The 22,500-nt window shown below is 38.2% G+C and overlaps 1 protein-coding gene across 3 annotated transcripts in view; it reads right to left on the minus strand.

Moving 5' to 3' along the window:
• The window catches only part of LOC106877481 (heparan sulfate glucosamine 3-O-sulfotransferase 5), a 470,569-nt gene that overhangs the window by 439,651 nt on the left and 8,418 nt on the right, over positions 1-22,500 (minus strand). The window lies entirely within an intron of this gene.

Raw genomic sequence — 22,500 nt, forward strand, 5'->3', positions numbered from 1 at the left:
GGTACCAGTTGAGTACTGGGGTCGATGTAATTGACTAAGCCACCTCCCTGAAATTGCTGGCCTTGTGCTAAAATTTGGAACTATTAATATTATCATTATAAGGCAGTGAGCTGGCAGAATCATTATGGCATGGGTAAAGTGCTTAGTGGCTTTTCATTACTCTTTTACTCTTTTACTTCCTTCAGTCATTTGACTGTGGCCATGCTGGAGCACCGCCTTTAGTCGAGCAAATCGACCCCAGGACTTATTCTTTGTAAGCCTAGTACTTGTTCTATCGGTCACTTTTGCCGGACCGCTAGATTATGGGGATGTAAACACACCAGCATCGGTTGTCAAGCGATGTTGGGGGGACAAACACAGACACACAAATATATACACACATACATATATATACACATATATATATACGATAGGCTTCTTTCAGTTTCCATTTACCAAATCCACTCACAAGGCTTTGGTCGGCCCGAGGCTATAGAAGAAGACACTTGCGCAAGGTGCCAAGCAGTGGGACTGAACCTGAGACCAAGTGGTTGGTAAGCAAGCTATTTACCACACAGCCACTCATTATGTTTTGATTTCAAATTCTGCTGAGTTTAATTTTTGATTTCCATCCCTTTCGAGGTCAATAAAAATAAGTACCAGTTTAGCACTGGGGTCAGTGTAATTGTCTTCTCCACTTCCCTCTAAATTACTGGCCTTGTACCAAAATTTGAAACTATTATTATTATTATTATTATTATTGCCTTTGCACAGCTTCTAACGCTGGAGATGTACAATAGTGTCAGCTGTTCACTACCAGTGAACTAAGGTAACACCCTTTATTTTTCAAGCACCTTCCGGAGTATTCGAGTGGTTCCAAGCAGTACTGTTTTCTGCAAGTGCTCCACCCTTATTGCAGCCCCTATTTGTTCCATGTACTTCTCAAGATTTTTGTTCACTGTTTCCAGGGCTCCAACAATTATTGGCACTACTGCTACCTTTTTCATCGAGCACAACTGCTTAACCTCCCATATTATTATTATTATTATTATTATTATTATTAGCTTTGCCTTAGCGAAGGCAGAGGTATTGCTTTCAACTGTGCTTGTTTGTTTGTTTGTCTGTGGACAAGATATCTCAAGAACCGCTGGATGGATTCAGATGACACTCTCAGGGATGTTTGACCTCATGACTGGCACAGACTGATTAGATTTTGGAATCGATCCGGTACCAGACAAGGGTTCTGGATTATTTTTCCTGTATTTTTTACTTAATTTTTGAGAGTAGTTGTGTTCATTTGTAGCATTCTCATTTGTGAGAGCAGTTGAGTTTATTTCAGATATTCTCATTTTAAAAATCATCTCCGGCTAATCGTTGAGAGGACGTTGGTGTTGCTTTGGCAGAGGTCTGTGCTCTCTGAATGCTTTTGTTATTATTATTATCCAGACAAAAAACAAAAAGGCAAAAGAGAGTCACTTACTGTTATAGTTTCTGCAATGACAATATTGACCAAGGTTACCGTGGTCTTTTCCGTAGGCTTTTCTTTCCACGGCTAAACCTAAACTGTCCTCCCCTCTTTTTACACGAGAACATTACTGTGATACACGATCCTTATTGATCGTTTTTTTTTTTTTCTCGGTCCCTTTTGATCGACACCCACCTCTACCTTTTTTTTTTTTTCTCTTCCTTCCCCCTCCTGAAAAGAAAAGCTCTACATTGTATTCGTCCCATCTTTGTTGAGCCCTGTGTGGCTAATAAAAGAAATGTATTACTATTATTATTATCATTATTATTATTATTATTATTATTATTACTGCATAGGCAGACGGCAGTGAGGCAGCAGAATTATTAGCATGGCGGACAAACTGCTCAATGGCATTTCATCTGTCTTTGCATTCTGGGTTCAAATTCTGCCAAGGTTAACTTTGCCTTTCATCCTTTCAGGGTTGATGAAATAAGTACCAGTTGAGCACTGGGGGTCAATGTAATTGACTAGCCCTCTCCCCCAACAAATTTTCAGGTCTTGTGCCTATAATAGAAAGTATCATTATCATTTTTATTATAAGTAGTAGTAGTAGTGGTAGTAGTAGTAGTAGTGGTGGTAGTAGTAGTAGTAGTGGTAGTAGTAGTAGTAGTGGTGGTGGTGGTAGTAGTAGTAGTAGTAGTAGTAGTAGTAGTAGTAGTAGTAGTAGCAGCAGCAGCAGTGGTGGTAGTAATAGTAGTAGTAGTAGTAGTAGTAGCAGCAGCAGCGGTAGTAGTAATAGTAGTAGTAGTAATAGTAGTATTAGTAGTGGTAGTGGTAGTAGTAGCAGTGGTGGAAGTAATAGTAGTAGTAGTAGTAGTAGTAGTAGTAGTAGTAGTAGTAGTAACAGTAGTAGTAGTGGTAGTGGTAGTAGTAGTATTTTCAATGTGGATAATAATGTTGTTGTTGTTTGCTAGAGAGTGAGGTTGTAGTTGTCAGCACTGATTAGCATTATTGTGAGTTTAATGTAGTTGGAGCATAAAGTTCCTGACCCCTAACCCAGTTACTTTATCAGCAGGAAGCCCCCACAATCAGATTACTACTGTTTCTGGTAATTCTTTACTAAATTGTAAGAACATCCGTGAAGACAGGGCTAATCTCTGCTGCTGCTGCTGTTGTGTAATCCTAGGCTAATACTTATTTGAGAAGGTCTCTAATGAAAGCTATCCAAAAGGCGCAGGAGTGGCTGTGTGGTAAGTAGCTTGCTTACCAACCACATGGTTCCGGGTTCAGTCCCACTGCATGGCACCTTGGGCAAGTGTCTTCTACTATAGCCTCGGGCTGACCAAAGCCTTGTGAGTGGATTTGGTAGACGGAAAACTGAAAGAAGCCCGTCGTATATATGTATATGTATATGTATATGTGTGTGTGTTTGTGTCTGTGTTTGTCTCCCCACCATCGCTTGACAACAGATAGTGGTGTGTTTACGTCCCCGTAACTTAGTGGTTCGGCAAAAGAGACCAATAGAATAAGTACTAGGCTTCCAAAGAATAAGTCCTGGGGTCGATTTGCTCGACTAAAGGCGGTGCTCCAGCACGGTCACAGTCAAATGATTGAATCAAGTAAAAGAGTAAAAGAGTAAACTAGGAACAATCCTGGTTTTGTGGGGTTTCTGCAAGCAGCCCTTGGAAATCTCCCTCTTTTGGGGATTCATTTGTTATAATATTTTTATTAAATCTCTGAGTTAGGTATAAACAGTAGTTGCATGACATCGTGAAGTATATTTGCCACCTAAATGTGGCTAACCCCTTAAGGGTTGATGCTACTGTAGCTTTTAGCCCCAGGAAGACATCTCCTGCAGCTGGCTATTGACACACTTTCTGTGCCTTATCAGTATTTGCAAAGTGTGTCAATAGCCAGCTGCAGGAGATGTCTTCCTGGGGCTACAAGCTACAGTAGCATTGACCCTTAAGGGGTTAGCCACATTTAGGTGGCAAATATACTTCACAATATTTTTATTGTTATTCCCTTTTTACATGATTCAATCCCACTCTATATTTGTATTGTATTGTCCTGTATGATCCCTAATCTCTTATATAAAACATCAGTGGTTAATATAGAAAGGATTATTATTATTATTATTATTGAGTGAGAGAGCAGTGCATGTCATCAAAGTGACATTGGGGTATAAATGCACTCACACGTACACTGATAAGGGGACACTAGGCACATGCATCACATGTGTGCAACATGGTGATCTCATATCAAGATAAACAGCACATGACCTCGCAGGTGGGGCACAGTTACAATTTTCTTCAGGTCGAGTAGCCCATCCTGCCAAAAAGGTTCCTGATGAAGGTTTGTTTGAAGGACGATGAACGAAACACTCATATTTCCAGAGGTAAATTATTCAAACCCCAAAGAATTCCTCTCAACATGTGGCTATGATGCTCCCCCACTACTTCTGCTCATGATCAGAGATGCACATATCATCAGCCACCAAGGGACATACTCAACTGGTTTAAGGTCAAACAACTGACAAGCAAATCTGGGGTATTGAGCAGAATATTTGCTGTAGCCCATCTTTTATACCAAGATAAAACAATGTACATGATAACACTTCCAATCAATTAAGATCAGAAGCTATGAGAGCCAATACTTGGTTGGTACTGCATCAGAGCATTTATTATTATTATTATTACTATTATTATTATCATTATTAAGAAGCAAAAAAAAAGAAGAGTGCCAATGAAGTAGATTGACAAGTTTATTTTTTGAACCTGTGGAAGGCACGCAAGATACCGAAATATTGTTCACTTGATAACAATGGCAATCTTCTTTTTTTTTGCTACTGTATACCTTCTGGAGGAGTTACCTCAATCCTATAAAATATTATTATCATCATTCTTCTTCTTCTTCTTCTTCTTCTTCTTCTTCTTCTTCTTCTTATTATTATTATTATTATTATTATTATTATTATTATTATTATTATTATTATTATTATTATTATTATTATTATTATTATTATTATTATTATTATTATTATTATTATTATTATTATTATTATTATTATTATTATTATTATTATTATTATTATTATTATTATTATTATTGAGGTGGTAAGCTGGCAGAGTCATTAGCACGCAGGACGAAATGCTTAACAGTATTTCGCTTGCTGCTACATTCTTAGTTCAAATTCCACCGAGGTTGACTTTGCCTGCCATCCTCTCGAGGTCAGTAAAATAAGTATCAGAAGAAACACTGGGGTAACCGACCAGTCTCCTCCCCCAAATTTTCAGGCCTTGTGCTTATAGTAGAAAGGATTATTATTATTATTATTATTATTATTATTATTCAGGTGGTGAGCTGGTAGAAACGTTAGCCTGTTGAATATGGTGCCTAGTAGCTTTCTGTGTCAATAAAATAAGTACCAGTTGAATACTGGGGTGAGTATGATTGACTTTCTTTCTGCCCTTGAAATTTGAGGGGAGGGTGCTGGTCAAGAATTAAGTCAGCAAGTTGGGCAGAATCATTGCCACATTGGGCAAGATGCTTAACAGCATTTCATCTGACCCTTATGTCCTGAGTTCAGATTCTGTCAAAGTCAACTTTGCCTTACGTCCTTTTTTTGTGGTTGATAAAATAGATACCAGTTGAGCACTGGGGTCGATGTGATTGACTCACCCACTCCCTCAAAAATCTAGTGTGAGGGGATTTGGTAAACAGAAACTGAAAGAAGCCCATCGTATGTGTGTGTGTCTGTTTGTCCTCTCACCATCTCTTGACAACTGGATTTGGTGATTTTGTGTCTCCATAACTTAGTAATTTGGCAAAAGAGACCAATAAAATAAATATCATGATCTAAAAAAAAAGAGGTACCGAAGTCGATTTATTCAAACAAAGATTCTCCAAAGTGGTGCCCCAGCATGGCCGTAGTCTAACAACTGAAACATGAAAAAGGTGAGAGATGGAAAGATATATACTAATGCCCCCCCCCCCCCCCAACCCGCTGCATATGATGGATTTTTATTTATTTTACTATTTTCGTTGCAACTAATCTGGTTCCATATTTGGTGACTGCATGGATAAGATGGTCCTTATTTTCCCCCCTTTCCCCTCATTTCTGATGACTGATGATTTTCCTCTGATTGTTGTGAGATCCTTTGTGTCTTTTTTTTTGTGTTTCCCAAGTTTGACTAAGAAGAAGGGGCACATCCCCCCCACCATCCACCAAAAAAAAAAAGGAATGACACAGCTTTATTCTTAGTAAACTGTACTTGGTTGACACATGATGTGTCAGCAGTCTTTACCCAAAAAACACCATTCTGGGGGGGGGGGGGGGCGCTCACTCCCATCATCACCATAATTATTATCATCATTGTCATCATCATCACCAACATCATTGTAATCGCTCTTATCAGCATCAACATTATTACTGTAATTAGTATCAAAATTACTAGTATTATTATAATAATTATGATAATTGATATCATTATCATAACCATAATAATTTATTATTTTTTTTTCCTTCTTTTTTCTACTCTAGGCACAAGGCCCGAAATTTTTTTTTTGGGGGGGGACCAGTTAATTAGATCGACCCAGTACGTAACTGGTACTTAATTTATCGACCCCTCCCCCCCCACGAAGGATGGCAGGCAAAGTTGACCTCGTCGGAATTTGAACTCAGAATGTAAAGACATGAAATACTGCTAAGTATTTCGCCCGGCATGCTAACGTTTCTGCCAGCTCGCCACCTTAATAATAATAATTAATTATTAAAATAATAATTGTTGCCTCCTCCCCTCTCTGCACAGGATGCCTTCTTATTGCTTTATTGTTATTATTTTCATTAAGGCATTATTATCATTAATATAACTATTATTATCAATTAATTAATTAATGTAATATATATTATTACAATTCATCCAAATGTGGTTGATGCCAAGTGCCCTGACCACTAGGGCAAAAGCCCTCTCTCCATCTTTTTCTCTCAGCCTTGGAAACTCAAAAGCGCTTGCTCACAGTGATGATGATAATAATAATAATAATAGTTGTATGAACATGTAGCAAACACAGTACCAAACTCTATTCCTGACACTTTCGGCTCAACAGGTGGAAGGCCGCATTATCCATCCATATTGCAGCCCTGTGGAACAAGTTACCACAAGATGTCATTTGACTGCCCACCACTCCCCTGTTCAAAGAGGCTCTGGATAACTGTGGCGACAATGTATAAAACTGTATATAACAATAACTGGGTTTTTTTGTTTTTTGTTTTTTACATGGCTTAAGTACATTGTGCTCTTCTGCTGCCAATAAATTTAATTTAATTTTCTTTGATTTGATTTGATTTAATTTGATAATGACCTGGCAACAAAAAATTGGTGCAGGAGTGGCTGTGTGGTAAGTAGCTTGCTTACCAACCACATGGTTCTGAGTTCAGTCCCACTGCGTTGCATCTTAGGCAAGTGTCTTCTACTATAGCCTCGGGCCGACCAAAGCCTTGTGAGTGGATTTGGTTAATGGAAACTAAAAGAAGCCCATCGTATATATGTGTATATATATATATATATGTGTGTGTGTGTGTGTGTGTGTGTGTGTGTGTGTGTATGTTTGTGTGTGTGTGTTTGTCCCCCCCAACATCGCTTGACAACCGATGCTGGTGTGTTTACGTCCCTGTAAATTAGCAGTTCGGCAAAAGAAACTGATAGAATAAGTACTAGGCTCACAAAGAATAAGTCCTGGGGTCGATGTGCTCGACAAAAGGCGGTGCTCCAGCATGGCCACAGTCAAATGACTGAAACAAGTAAAAGAGGGAGTAAGAGTATATGACCATCCAAACTGACAAAAAATGTCAAGGTGAACTGTTAAGACACCAATTATAAAACAAACAAGAACACCGAAAGATGTTGCAATCCATTCTGCTGAAGATATTGTCTGAAAAAAAAGTAGGAAAGCTATCAAAATACAAGGATGTTGAAATTGAAACATTCAAGATGTGGTGCATGAGGGTGAAAATGGTACAACAAGTAATTGGAGCATTAGGAATGATTTTTAAAAAATATGGCAAGGAATATGGAAGCCATAGCAGAGTTCACAACACTACACACTGCTTAAAAAATAACTCTGCTTGGAACAACCTACATCTAGTGCAAGATATTGTCAATCCAATGGCTCAAACAGAACACTCCACACACAACACACACACACACTTTATACAAGAAGCATTGAATAATTTAAAATAACCCAACTCACACAACGTATCCAAGATGAAGACCCATTAAAACAACATGACTCACATTCCACTCACCACCAGGTAAAACAGAACAAACACTAAAAGAACAAGAAAGAAGAAAGTAAATCCCATCACAAAACAAACTGATGCCGTCAACCAACAGAAGGAGTCTAGTCTCTCTCCAATCACAACAAAAATAAGAACTCAATACTGCGCACACACTTCAGGAAGATGGCGGTGCATCAGGTGGTGCAGTTGAAATGCACAAGAAACTGCAGAAGAAAAAACATTATTATCATAATTATCGTTAAGGTGGCAAGATGGAAGAATCGTTAGCACACCAGGCAAAATGCTTAGGAGCATTTTAGTTGTCTCTATGTTCTGAGTTCAAACTCTGCCGAGGTTGACTATAACTTTCATCCTTTCAGGGGCGATGAAATAAGTACCAGTTATGCACTGGGGTTAATGTAATTGACTAACCCCTTCTCCTGAAACTACTGGCCTTGGAACATAATATGGAATCCTTATTATGATCATTCGACAGAATTATTAGCATGCTGAACAAAATGCCTTAAATGGTATTTTGTCCGTCTTAAACGGGGCTGGCCAACCTGAGGCCCATGGGACACATGTGGCCTGCAGACTTTTATCTTGCAGCCCGTTTGATGCTTTCTTGCTTGTGTTTAATTTCAAAATAAAATTGTTTGTGTAAAACATTTGTTTCAAAATAAATAAAAAATTTGAAAGTGGCAATAAAACAATAGCCTACAATTTTATAATTTTAAACAAACAAAAAACATGAAACTCTCTTCATTCCGTAATTTGATTATTTGACTAAAGTATGCAAGCGGCTCTCAAAAATCTCTCTGTGAGTTAAGTGACCTGCAATGTAATTTGAGTTAGCCAGACCTGGTCTTTAAATTCTGAGTTCAAATTCCGTTTGCCTTTCATCCTTCCAGGGATGATAAAATACGTACCAATGAAGCATTGATGCTGATGGAATCAACTGATACCTTTCCCTGAACTTGCTGGCCTGGTGCCAAAATTTGAAACCATTATTATTATCATTATTATTATTATCTCTCCGTTTTCTTCCTCTGTTTAGATGAACTTTCCTACCTTTTCGGACAAAACCTTTTGTAACCTTCGTCCTGTCTTTGTCCTTACATGTTTTTAATTGATATTAGCCCCTGTGGCCAATAAAACGAATTAATTATCATTATTATTATTATTATTATTATTATCATTATTATTATCATTGTTGTTGTTGTTTTACTTCTCAGAACGTTCGATCTTGTTTGTTCTGGTAGATTCTGTGAGAGCAGACAGCAGCCTGCAGTTAGCGGTCTTACACGGTCTTTTTCTGCACATTATAAGCTCTGATACTTGGTTGTTATTTATCGTGGGAGACATTCAACATCCAAGTACCAATCTCAGAATCCTAGCTGTCCTTTAACAGAGCAGTTTTGGGGGTTTGCTCTGCTCCCATTCCAATTCCGATTTTTCTGACACATTTCTCAGACTTGGTTGTTAATGCTCCGAGTGCCCTTACAACTATTGGAATGACAGACACTCTCCCTAATAGTCCACATTCTCTGCAAGTTCGTCTTTTAGTAGTCTGTACTTTTCAATCTTTTCTAATTCTTTGTCAATTCTGCCTGCATCTCTAAGTGTTCCAATATCTGTGATCTTCATTTCCCCTTTTTTCCCCTTTATCTACCACAACAGCATCTGGTCTCCGAACCTCAATTAGGGAGTCACATTGGATTGTAAATTACTACTACTACTACTACTACTACTACAAGACAATGTAAATTGAAATATAAACCTCAAATCAACTCAAGGGTGACGGCAAGACAAATTTAAAATCTCATTTAAAAAAAAAAATCATACTTATTGTTTTAATAATTGTAATTATTTTAATTAATACGGTGCTTCTCATGTTGTGGTTGTTGCTGTTGTTGTCATTGTTGTCAGCAGTAACAGTGTAGTAGTAGTAGTAACAGTAATAACAGCAGTTCTAGTAGAATTAGTAGTAATAGTAGTAGTAGTAGTAGTAGCTGTTTCACCCAAGGCCAATCCTGATTCCTGATCTAGGAGACTTAGGATCAAAGGCGTTCCAACCCATGCCCACCCTGCCCTATTCCCTATATGCCATGAATCCAGAGTGGCGTCAATCAAAGAATCCTTTTTGCTTTTTCAACACAGTGAGAGATGATTTCAAGGACATTTGGCTGCTGCTATTTCTAGCATTTCAAATGACCGCATGGAGACTTCTTTAGTGGCTTGAGATTGTATAGTAAGAGGCGGGGGGGGGGGGGTATCTATAATGGTGGTGGTGGTGGTGGTGTTGGCAGTTAAAGAGGCAGAAGCTGGGTAGCGGGAGGGGGTAGGAGGTAAGAAGACAGATTGTTCCTTTAACTGGCACCCTTTATAACCCTTCTTTCCTTCTCATCCCCTCCACAGATGAACAGATGATATCCACCTCCAACCCCAAAGAAGGGAGCAAGGGAACAACGCCCAGCCTACCAAATTCACTGAATTCCAAAGTCTTAAAGTCTTCGGGGGGGGGGGGGGGGCAGCCAAGAGGAGGGGGAAGGGGAACAACTCCCCCCCCCCGGTCCTTTTCCCCACCCTGCAGGGCCATTTCTAGTTCATCTATTCTCTTGTCTTTCCTCCCCCTTTTTTTTCCATCCTCACCCCCCCACCACATCACTTGCCTCCCTTCACATCCTAGAATTGTCTGATGTTACTTTGAAATTCTTCCAGTGAAAGCCTAAGGTGTGATGTGGTGTGGTGTGTGTGAGTTTGTGGGGGTGTTGTGAGGTTGGAGTGTGAGGGGGGGAACAGAAGTGTATGGGTGGGGGTGAAACCGAAGTGAGTGGAGGGAGCTGGGGCAAGAAGGCAGGGAGGTAAGAGTTCAGTGATGTGTGTATGTGACTGAGCCAGTGTGAGTGACTAGCGAGAGTGTCTCAATGAGTGTAAATATGACTGAACAAGAGTGAGTGTTACTTAGCAAGTGCGAGTGTGTCTTAGTGAATGTGACTGAGTGTGGATGTGACCAAGTGAGTGTGACTGAATAAGTGTGAATGTGACTGAGTGTGTCTCAGAGAGTGTAATTGAGTGTGAGAGTGACCAAGTGAGTGTGAGTGATTTTCCTTTTGAATGAAAATCCTAAATAGCAGGGGCCCAATGTAAGGAAAGCCAGTGATACAGGAAGGAGATTTGAATCTGCTTTGACCCTTGCAATGGTCAGGGGACAAACTATAAAGTAGGGTCCAAGGAGATTCTAAAAATGTGGACGAAGAAGAATACCATTTTAACCATTTAGCCTCAAGATCATTCTGCCAAATGATTATGCTTAATTATTCATAATATTTTTAATTAATCATGCATCAACATTTTGATGGTGTGATTGAGTATTTTTAGAATGACATTGTACGAGGGTGAGTCAAAAAGTATTTTATTTAGGACAGGTATAATTTCCAACACAGGAACATGTATCATACATCAAAATGAAGCTGGTCCTCTGTGGATCACATCCATACTTCTCAACATAGCCACCGTCTCTCTCAATAGCAATGTTCCACCTTCGAATGAGAGCATGTGTCAATAAGGGTCGATAAGTTATGTACCAGTTGCATACTGGGGTCGATCTAATCAACTGGCCCCACCCCAAAAATTTCGGGCCTTGTGCCTAGAGTAGAAAAGAATATCAACCTGAATATGTAACTAAAGGTATTATCAGTCTGTAGTTGTTGACTTAAGATCAAAAGAACTGAGATCATTCTTCCTCTGAAAAATAGTATTTGGTCGCAAATCTTTAATTTGTTTCAGTCTTTAGACTGTGGCCATGCTGGGGCACTGCCTTGAAGAATTTAGTCAAATGATTGACCCCATTACTTATATTTTAAGCTTGGTAAATACATACATGCATATATACAAACAAAAATACCCTGTTGTTGATGTTGAGATTCCAATGAAGGAACCTTGGATCTAGGTTCGAAACCAGATCTTTCTCTATTGGCAAGAAATCTTGAAATAAACTGAATAATGACATACATACATAAATACATACGTGCATATGTACGTACATACATACATACATACACACATACATACATACAAACATACATACACACACACATACACACAGGTATGCATGCATACATACATACATACATGCATGGGTACATACATACACACATATACATACATACACACATACATACATACACACATACATACACACCTACACACATACAGACATGCACACATACATACATACTTATACACATATATACACACCTACATACATACATACATACACATACATACATACACACATACATACATGCATGCATGCATACATATATATATGCATATACATACATACACACATACATACATACACACATACATACATACACACACACATACATACATACATACATACATACATACATACATACTTACACACCTACATACACACATACATACATACATACACACACCTACATACATACACACACATACATACATACATACATACATACATACATACATACAGACCTACACACATACATATATACATGTGTGTGTGTTATTTAATTTGAAACCCAGTACAACAATCTATGATATTTTCTCTTTGTAAAACTGTTGAGGTTTCTCAATCACTAAAAACACAGATTAGTCAAAAGTCATCCCAGGACATGGCACTACATTTTTCCATATCTCCCAAGTTGTTAGTGACATACTAAAACAAGACTTGGTGAAATATTGAAATAACACTTACGGGTAAACAAACAAACCACAAAAATGTATTTCATAGTATCTGGTTCAAGACACAACAACTGTGTGTTTAAATTTACACAACAAACAGGTGAATTTTTCATTTTATTTTCACAGTTCTATAAAAAGAACAAACAAAACAAAACTGTGCCTGGAACACAGGAAGGAAATTTTTGTTCTTTAATTATTTTAATGTCTATAAATTTTAACTGTTGCTAAATTTGAATATATCAATTAAGCTTTAAAACATCGCTTCGTAAAACGTTTAACGTTTTAAAAATCAGATTAACTCTGACGAACCTAATGTTTTTCAATCATATTGTTTTGAATTAATCGTACATCATCTCATTGCTTCGATGACGTGATTGTTTATTTTTACGATGACATTGCAGGATAGGTGTGAGAGGCTGGACCTGGCCAGTTTGAACATAAAACAGGTAGAATATTTGGACCAGATATAACTGGTTTCAGTGCTAAAGAGTTAAATGACTGAGCTGTTGTGATGTGAAGACATATGAGTGTGGCCATGCTGGGGCATCACCTTGATGAAATTTTAGTTGAATGAATTGATCCCAGTACTTGCTTAGTAAAGCCAGGTTCTTATTTCTTTTATCTCTTTTGCCAAACTGCTAAGTTACGGAAATGTAAACACACCACCATCTGCAGTCAAGCTGTTGTGACACACATACACACACACACACACACACACACACACACACATACATACATACATACAACAGGCTTCTTGCAGTTTCCATCTACCAAATCCACTTGCATAGCTTTGTTCAGCCAAAGGCTATAGTAGAAGACACTTGCCAAATGTGCTATATAGTGGGACTGAACCTGGAATCATGTGGTTCGGAAGCAAACTTCTTACCACACAGCCACGCCTGTGCCTATTCTTTCATTCTTATATTCCTTTACTTGTTTCAGTCATTTTGACTGCGGCCATGCTGGAGCATTACCTTCAGTCGAGTAAATCGACCTCCGGACTCATTCTCTGTAAGCCTAGTACTTATTTTATCAGTCTCTTTTGCCGAATCGCCAGGTTACAGGGACGTAAACACACCAACATCGGTTGTCAAGCAATGGGGGACAAACACAGACACACAAATACATACATATCATCGTTTAACGTCCGCTTTCCATGCTAGCATGGGTTGGACGATTTGACAGAGGACTGGTGAACCAGATGGCTACACCAGGCTCCAATCTGATTTGGCAGAGTTTCTACAGTTGGATGCTCTTCCTTACGCCAACCACTCTGAGAGTGTTGTGGGTGCTCTTACGTGCCACCTGCACGAGGGCCAGTCAAGCGGTACTGGCAACAGCCACGCTCGAAATGGTGTATTTTATGTGCCACCTGCAGAGGAGCCAGTCCAACAGCACTGGCAATGACATTGCTCAAATGTTTTTTCAAGTGCCACCAGCACAAGTGCCAGTAAGGCAATGCTGGTAACGATCACGTTCGAATGGTGCTTTTTATGTGCCACCGGCATGGAAGCCAATCAGCTGTTCTGGCAGTGGTCACCCTCGGATGGTGTTCTTAGCACTCCACTGGCATGGGTGCCAATGATGGGCTTCTTTCAGTTTCCCTCTACCAAATCCATTCACAAAGCTTTGGTCAGCCTGAGACTATAGTAGAAGCCACTTGCCCAAGGTGCCACACAGTGGGAGTGAACCCGGAACCATGAGGTTGGTAAGCAAGCTACTTACCACACAGCCACACCTGCACCTATATATATATATATATATATATATATATATATATATATACATATATATCATATGAGCCTATATATATATCTATATATGTGCCTGTGTGTGCTGTGCATATACACACACTTCCACCTACACATAAGCACATGATAAAAGTATGTATATTGAATCCCTTCTTCACATTTATACGCATTTACTGGAATATACATATTACCATTTTAAATTTCCAATAAAAATGAAAATCTTACATGTTTTCTGATATTAATAAACGTCCTGCACAACATGCTATATCAATACACGATATATATTGTTTGCAGAATTGGAATTTGGTATTAGGAAATCACTTTGGAATGTAACAGTTAATTGTCTTGGAGGTACTACATTAATACACACACACACACACACACACACGTGTGTGTAAGTATATATATATGCATATGCATGTACATGCCTTTGTGTGTGTTTATGTAATTCAAATGATATGCATTTCAGTATTGCCTTCTTTTAATATATAAAATTCTAATATATATATATGTGTGTGTTTGTTCAAAAGCAAGCATCCACATATATACATATACAGATATGAACACGCATGCACGCACATATATCTATCTATCTATATCTATCTATCTCTATGTGTCTGTCTATCTATCTACCTATTTATATGTGTCTGTCTGTCTATCTGTCTATCTATATGTGTCTGTCTGTCTGTCTATCTATCTATATGTGTCTGTCTGTCTGTCTGTCTGTCTGTCTGTCTATCTATCTATCTATCTGTATGTGCTTCTCTTTATTTATCTATCGATATCTGTCTGTCTGTCTATCTATCTGTGTGTCTATCTATCTATCTATCTATCTATCTATCTATGTGTCTGTCTATCTATCTACCTATTTATATGTGTCTGTCTGTCTATCTATCTATCTATATGTGTCTGTCTGTCTGTCTATCTATCTATATGTGTCTGTCTGTCTGTCTATCTATCTATATGTGTCTGTCTGTCTGTCTATCTATCTATATGTGTCTGTCTGTCTGTCTATCTATCTATATGTGTCTGTCTGTCTATCTATCTATCTATCTATATGTGCTTCTCTTTATCTATCTATCGATATCTGTCTGTCTGTCTATCTATCTGTGTGTCTATCTATCTATCTATCTATCTATGTGTCTGTCTATCTATCTACCTATTTATATGTGTCTGTCTGTCTATCTATCTATCTATATGTGCTTCTCTTTATCTATCTATCGATATCTATCTGTGTGTCTATCTATCTATCTATCTATCTATCTATTTATCTATCTATCTATCTGTCTATCTATCTATTTATTTATGTACCTATCTATCTATTTATCTATCTACACATGCACACAATATGTATACATATGCATATGTGCATACAATTCAGTTGAAACTGTATGTAAACATATTTATGTACACCTATCTGTGAACACACCCACACACAATTACATGATTTGAAATTATGTGCAAGCATGTGTGTGTGTGTGGGTGTGTGAAGTTAAATATCTTTTTAAACAATTCCATAATTATTCTTGCATTGATACACTTCCAGAACTGTAAATATACATTGGAAGGATTGTAAATATACATACAGAAGCACAAATATATATATGTTTGCATGTATCCATAAGCATATATATGTACATTTTTTTTTATAGAGAGAGATTGTATAAATGTATATAAGGCTTAGATACGAATACACACACACACACACATATATACACATATATATATTTACATATATACATATATATACATATACACATATACATATGCATGAATATATATGTTTAAATGTATATAAAGCATACATATATATATATATAGAGAGAGAGAGAGAGAGAGGGGGGAGTACACACACACACACACACACACATATATATTCATATACAAGAGAGGCATGGCTAACCAGTTTGCTTCCCAACCATGTGGTCTTGGGTTCAGTTCCACAGTGTGACACCTTGAGCAAGCATTTTCTACTATAACCTTAGATCAACCAAAGCCTTGTGATGCGGTAGAAGCCGGAAGCAGACCATCATATATATGTGTGTGTGTGTATATATATATGTATATATATATATATATATATATATATATATATATATATATGTATATACAGGACCTGAAGATTAGCTAGGCTGGTTTTGCATTTGTTACAACTTATGTAACTAGCATTGCTTTGCTATGAAACATTTGTAGTTTGTGTTTTACCTCTTCCATTCCTTACTTTTTTGGATATATGTATGTGTATATATATATATGTATTCATGTGTGTTTTGTGTGTGTCCTTGTTTTCACATCATATGATGGTTGTAAATGAGTATCATCATAATACAAATGATGTTATTTCCAGTCTTCCATAAAAGTTCATGTCTGCCCATGTGAAAGCCTTACTGCAAAACAGGTGAGGGTTGGCAACAGGAAAGGCATCCAGCTGCAGAAATTTGGCCCCAATGATCCAGTCAGACCCATGCAAACATGGACATTAAACAATGAAGAATATGTATTGCATTATCCTCACCATTTAATGTCTGTTTTCCCGGCTGGCATGGGTTGAACGCTTTCACAGGAGCTGGTAAATCAGAGAGCTGCACCAGACTAACTGTCAGTTGTGACATGGTCTCCATGGCTGGATGCCTTTCCTAATGCAAACCTGTACGGGTCAGTCTGGGTCTGTAGAAGACATTTGACCAAGGGGCTACACAGCGGGACTCAACCAGAGACCATGAGGTTGCAATGTGATCTTAACCATACAGCCACGCCTGCACACATACACACACACACACAAATGACAGAAACACAGATATGTGTGTGTGTGTGTGTGTGTGTGTGTGTGTGTGTGTGTGTGCGTGTGTGCGAGCGTGCGTACATTGTGGGTGTGTATGTGTGAGATTACAAACAAGACACACTCACAATACTCCTGGAATTCTTTACACACACACACACACATGTAGGGAGTGGCTGTGTGGTAAGAAGTTCGCTTCCTGACCACATGGTTCCAGGTTCAGTCTCAAAGCACAGCAACTTGTGCATCTATCTTCTGCTATAGCCTTGAGTCAACCAAAGCTTTGTGAGTGGATTTGGTAGACGGAAACTTAAAGAAGCCCATTACATATATATTCATATTTACATGTGTGTGTGTGTGTGTGTGTCTTTGGATCAGTGTTTGCCACCACTTGACAACCGGTGTTGGTTCGTTTACATCTCTATAACCTTGCAGTTCAGCAAAAGAGACCAATAGAATAAGTGCTAGGCTTAAAAAAATAAATATACTAGGGGTTGATTTGTTTGACTAAGATTTTTCAAAGCAATGCCCCAGCCTGGCCACGTTGTGATAAAAAGATAAAAGTCATGCTTAAATATAAATATATCCATACATGCAATATACACATGTGCATAAAAGGTATTATTTGGTATTATTGATTACCTTAACGCAAACAACAAAACATTTATGTATTGTAGGACTCTATACATAACATAGAGTATAGATTATTGATCATGTTGTTTTATCTGGGACTTTATATGCACACACACACACATCTAAATGCATACATGCTTATAAACACATGCACACATGTATATTCATTCATCAACAGGTGATCCAGTGCTATTAACTTTGTGGGAGAATGAAAAAAGACGATGGAATGTTGCCGTGACATTTTTTTCCTTCCTAATACAGATCAATATTGTTTGGCTGATTAAAAGAGTTTGGAAACTCAAAGAGGTGCCATAAGCCTTCATTTGAATGGACAGAATTTTACTCCTTCACATCTTTGTTTTGTTTTCCTGTTTACAATAAACAACAATACCCAAAGAATTAGTATTGACACAGTTCTATATTAAAGAGATGAGGAATTATGTACATTATTTACATTAGATAGATATTTATCCTTATCTTGTTTGTTGTTAACACAAAGTTTTGACTGATATACCCTCCAGCCTTCATATGCCCACGAGCATATGGCATAGTGGTTAAGAGCACGGGCTACTAACCCCAAGATTCTGAGTTCGATTCCAGGCAGTGACCTGAATAATAATAATAATAATAATAATAATAATAATAATAATCATAATAATCATCATCATCATCATCATCATCATCATTGTTTAACGTCCGTTTTCCATGCTGGCATGGGTTGGACGGTTTGACTGGGGTCTGGGAAGCCAGGAGACTGCACCAGGCTCCAGTCTGATCTGACAGTGTTTCTACAGCTGGATGCTCTTCCTAACGCCAACCATTCCGTGAGTGTAGTGGGTGCTTTTTACATGCCACTGGCACAGGGGCCAGAGGAGGCTGGCAACAGCCACGATCGGTTGGTGCTTTTTATGTGCCACTGGCATGGGAGTCAGTTGAGGTGGCACTGGCATTGGCCACGTTCAGATGTTGCTTTTTTCATGCCACCAGCACAGGGATCACAACTACAATTTCCATTTGATTTTGATTTTGATATACTTGACTCAATAGGTCTCCTCAAGCACAGCATGTCACCCTACGATCCAAGGTACTTTTGAATGGGCTGGGGCTGGTTATGCGAAACTGGTGTAGGATACAGCCATGAACTCACTTTATTTGCCAGGTCTTTGCAGTCACAGCATATCTCCAGAGGTCTCGGTCTTTCATCATTGCCTCTGTGAGGCCTAAAGTTCAAAGGACATTGAAAAATACCTTAGGAATGAGAACCCAGGTTTGAAATTTCCCCAAGATACTTGATGAAGGCTGGAGGGTATATCAGCCGAAACGTGTTAACAACAAACAAGATGAGGACAAATGTCCATCGAATGTAAATAATGTAAATAATGTAATTAGTATTGAGTAGGTTTTTTTTCTTCTACTCACACCCATGTAGAGGTGCACACACATAACCTGGCACTCCGTTGGTTATGTTGATAAGGGTTCCAGTTGATTCGATCAACTGGATAGCCTGCTCATGAAATTAATGTGTAAGTGGTTGAGCATTCCACAGACACTTGTACCCCTAACGTAGTTCTCAGGGAGATTCAGCATGACACAGTATGACAAGGCCGGCCCTTTGAAATACGGGTACAACTCATTTTTGCCAGTTGTGTGAACTGGAGCAATGTGAAATAAAGTGTCTTGCTCAAGGATGCCATACACGTCTGGGAATTGAATACATCACCTAATGACTGGGAATTGAATACTTTAAACACTAAAAGCTGCGTCCCTTTACCCAGAGCGACATTCCATTGGCTATAAGGACAAGGGTCCTGGTTGATCTAATCAATGGAACAGCTGGTGAAATTAACGTGCCAAGTGGCTGAGTACTCCTCAGACACGTAGTTCTTAGGGAGATTTAGTGTGACACAGAATGTAACATGGCTGATCCTTTGAATTACAAGACCCCACCACCACCATTGCTTGACAACCGATGTTGGTGTGTTTATGTCCCTGATAGAATAAGAACCAAGCTTAGAAAACAATAAGTCCAAGGGGTCAATTTCTTCGACTAAAAGACAGTGCTCTAGCATGGCCACAGTCAAAATGTGTTCATTTTTGCCAGCTGAATGGACTGGAGTGATGTAACAATAAAGAGTCTTGCTCAAGCACACAATGCACCACCAGGAATTGAACTCGTAACCTTATGATTGTAAGCCAAATACTCTGACCTCTCAGCCGTACCAACATACTTTTGTCATCGACACAAAGCTGTATACGTGTGTGTGTGTGTGTGTGTGTGTATGTGTGCATGCGTGCTGTTTTATATATTTTATTTTACTCGTTTCAGTCATTTTGACTGTGGCCATGCTGGAGCACTGCCTTTCAGTCGAAGAAATCGACCGCAAGACTTATTCTTTGTAAGCCTAGTACTTATTCTATTGGTCACTTTTGCTGAACCGCTAGGTTATGGGGGACGTAAACACACTGACACCGGTTGTCAAGCAATGGTGGGGGTACAAATACAGACATACTAATACATACATACATACATATATATATATATATATATATATATATATATATATATATATATATACATACACACGATGGGCTTCTTTCAGTTTCCGTCTACCAAATCACAAGGCTTTGGTTGGCCCGAGGCTATAGTAGAAAACACTTGCTGAAGATGCCACACAGTGTGCTTGAACCCAGAACCATGTGCTTGGGAAGCAAGCTTCTTACCACACAGCCACTCCTGTGTCTATATATATACATACACACATATATCTATATAAAAGATAGAATAAGTATCAGATTTTACAAAAATATTTAAAAAATCAAGTACTGTGGTTGTTTTGTCTGACTAAAATTCTTCAAGCTCGTGCCCCAGCATGGCCACAGTCTAATGAACGAAACGTGTGAAATTTATACATGCACATGACTATCAAATCCACGCCATCATAAAGCATAAACATTAAATAATGACACGCACACACACACACACACAGAACAGATGAGAGCTTGACATTCTCATCATAGTAAACATGTAGTGCAGGTGTGTGATAAGAAGCTTACTTCCCAACCACATGGTTCCGGGTTCATTCCCACTGCGTGGCACCTTGGGCAAGTGTCTTCTACTATAGCCTTGGACCAACCAAAGCCTTGTGAGTGGATTTGGTAGATGGAAACTGAAAGGAGCCTGTCATATATATATATATATATATATATATATATATAGTGCCTGGCTGGCCCCCGTGCTGGTGTCATGTAAAAAGTACCCACTACACTCTCAGAGTGGTTGGTGTAAGGAAGGGCATCCAGTTATAGAAACCTTGCTGGATCAGATTGGAGCCTGGTGCAGCCTCCCGGCATGCCAGTCCTCAGTCAAAATGTCTGACCCATGCCAGCATGGAAAGCAGACGTTAAACGATGATAATGGTGATGATGATGATGTATGTATACATTTGTGTGTTTGTGTCTGTGTTTGTCCCCCTCCCACCATCGCTTGACAACAGACATTGGTGTGTTTACGTCCCTGTAACTTAGCAGTTCAGCAAAAGAGACCGATAGAATAAGTACTAGGCTTACGAAGAATAAATCCTGGGGTTGATTTGCTCGACTAAAGGTGGTGCCCCAGCATGGCCGCAGTCAAATGACTGACACAAGTAAAAGAATATATATATATATATATATATATATATATATATATATATATATATATATATATATAAATACCAGAACCTTGGAAGTAATAGTTACTTAACGAGGGGTACTCCACTACCTGCTCATCCGGCTGAAGATACCTTAGTACATGTACATGTATGTGATTATCTTTATCAATATTGGTAGTCATATGTATCTATGTATATCTATGTGTATCCATCTATATATCTGTCAAGCCTTGCTCTGTTTATATGCATCGTTATCTCTCTCTCTCTCTCTCACTATATATATAACTCTGATTGCGAATAAATCGTGCTTGATATATATACACACACACATATCATCATCATCATCATCATCATTGTTTAACGTCCGCTTTCCATGCTAGCCTGGGTTGGACGATTTGACTGAGGACTGGTGAAACCGGACGGCAACACCAGCCGCCAATCTGATTTATATATATATATATATATATATATATATATATATATATATATATATATATATATATATATATATATATATACCGGAATTAGCACACAAATTTGAAACAAGGCGGAAAAAAAGAGTACTCAAATACCAGAGGTAGAGTAATACGCTTTATTTAGAGATATAGATATATATAAAGCATGATTTATTCGTGATCAGAGTCCTTCGTAAACCGAGGTACTACTGTATGAATGTGAGAAAGTACGATTTATTCGTGGTCAAGGTTGTTTGAAAACCATGGTTCTACTGTATATATACATTTACACACACACACACATGTATGTATGTATATTGTGTGTTTGAAAAGGTTAAATAAAAGTGCTCACACACACTAGAAAAAAAAAGAATTTTTCCAAAAAGGTTAGTAACATCCTGATAAAAGATTTTATAACTTTCTTGAAAAAAATTCCCCTTATACTTAAAACTGTATTAAGTAATTTTCACAAACACTTTCAAATATATATATCTACATATATAAATATATATATACACATACATACTCACACAATTTAGAATAGTAAAAATGTAAAGATGCTTTTAAACTCTAATTCAGTATGTATGTGTGTGTATATATATATATATATATATATATATATATATATATACGCATATACACACACTCACTATTTTGGAATAGTGAATCTTGAAGCAGATAAAGCTACAACTATAGGCTTAAGAAACTTGTTTGAACAGAAAAAGTTGAAGGTTGCCACTTCTCAAAGTTTTTCAATTTTTAACATGCATCATG

This window comes from Octopus bimaculoides, chromosome 10, assembly GCF_046866305.1.
Source record: "Octopus bimaculoides isolate indiv1 chromosome 10, ASM4686630v1, whole genome shotgun sequence".
NCBI lineage: Eukaryota > Metazoa > Mollusca > Cephalopoda > Octopoda > Octopodidae > Octopus > Octopus bimaculoides.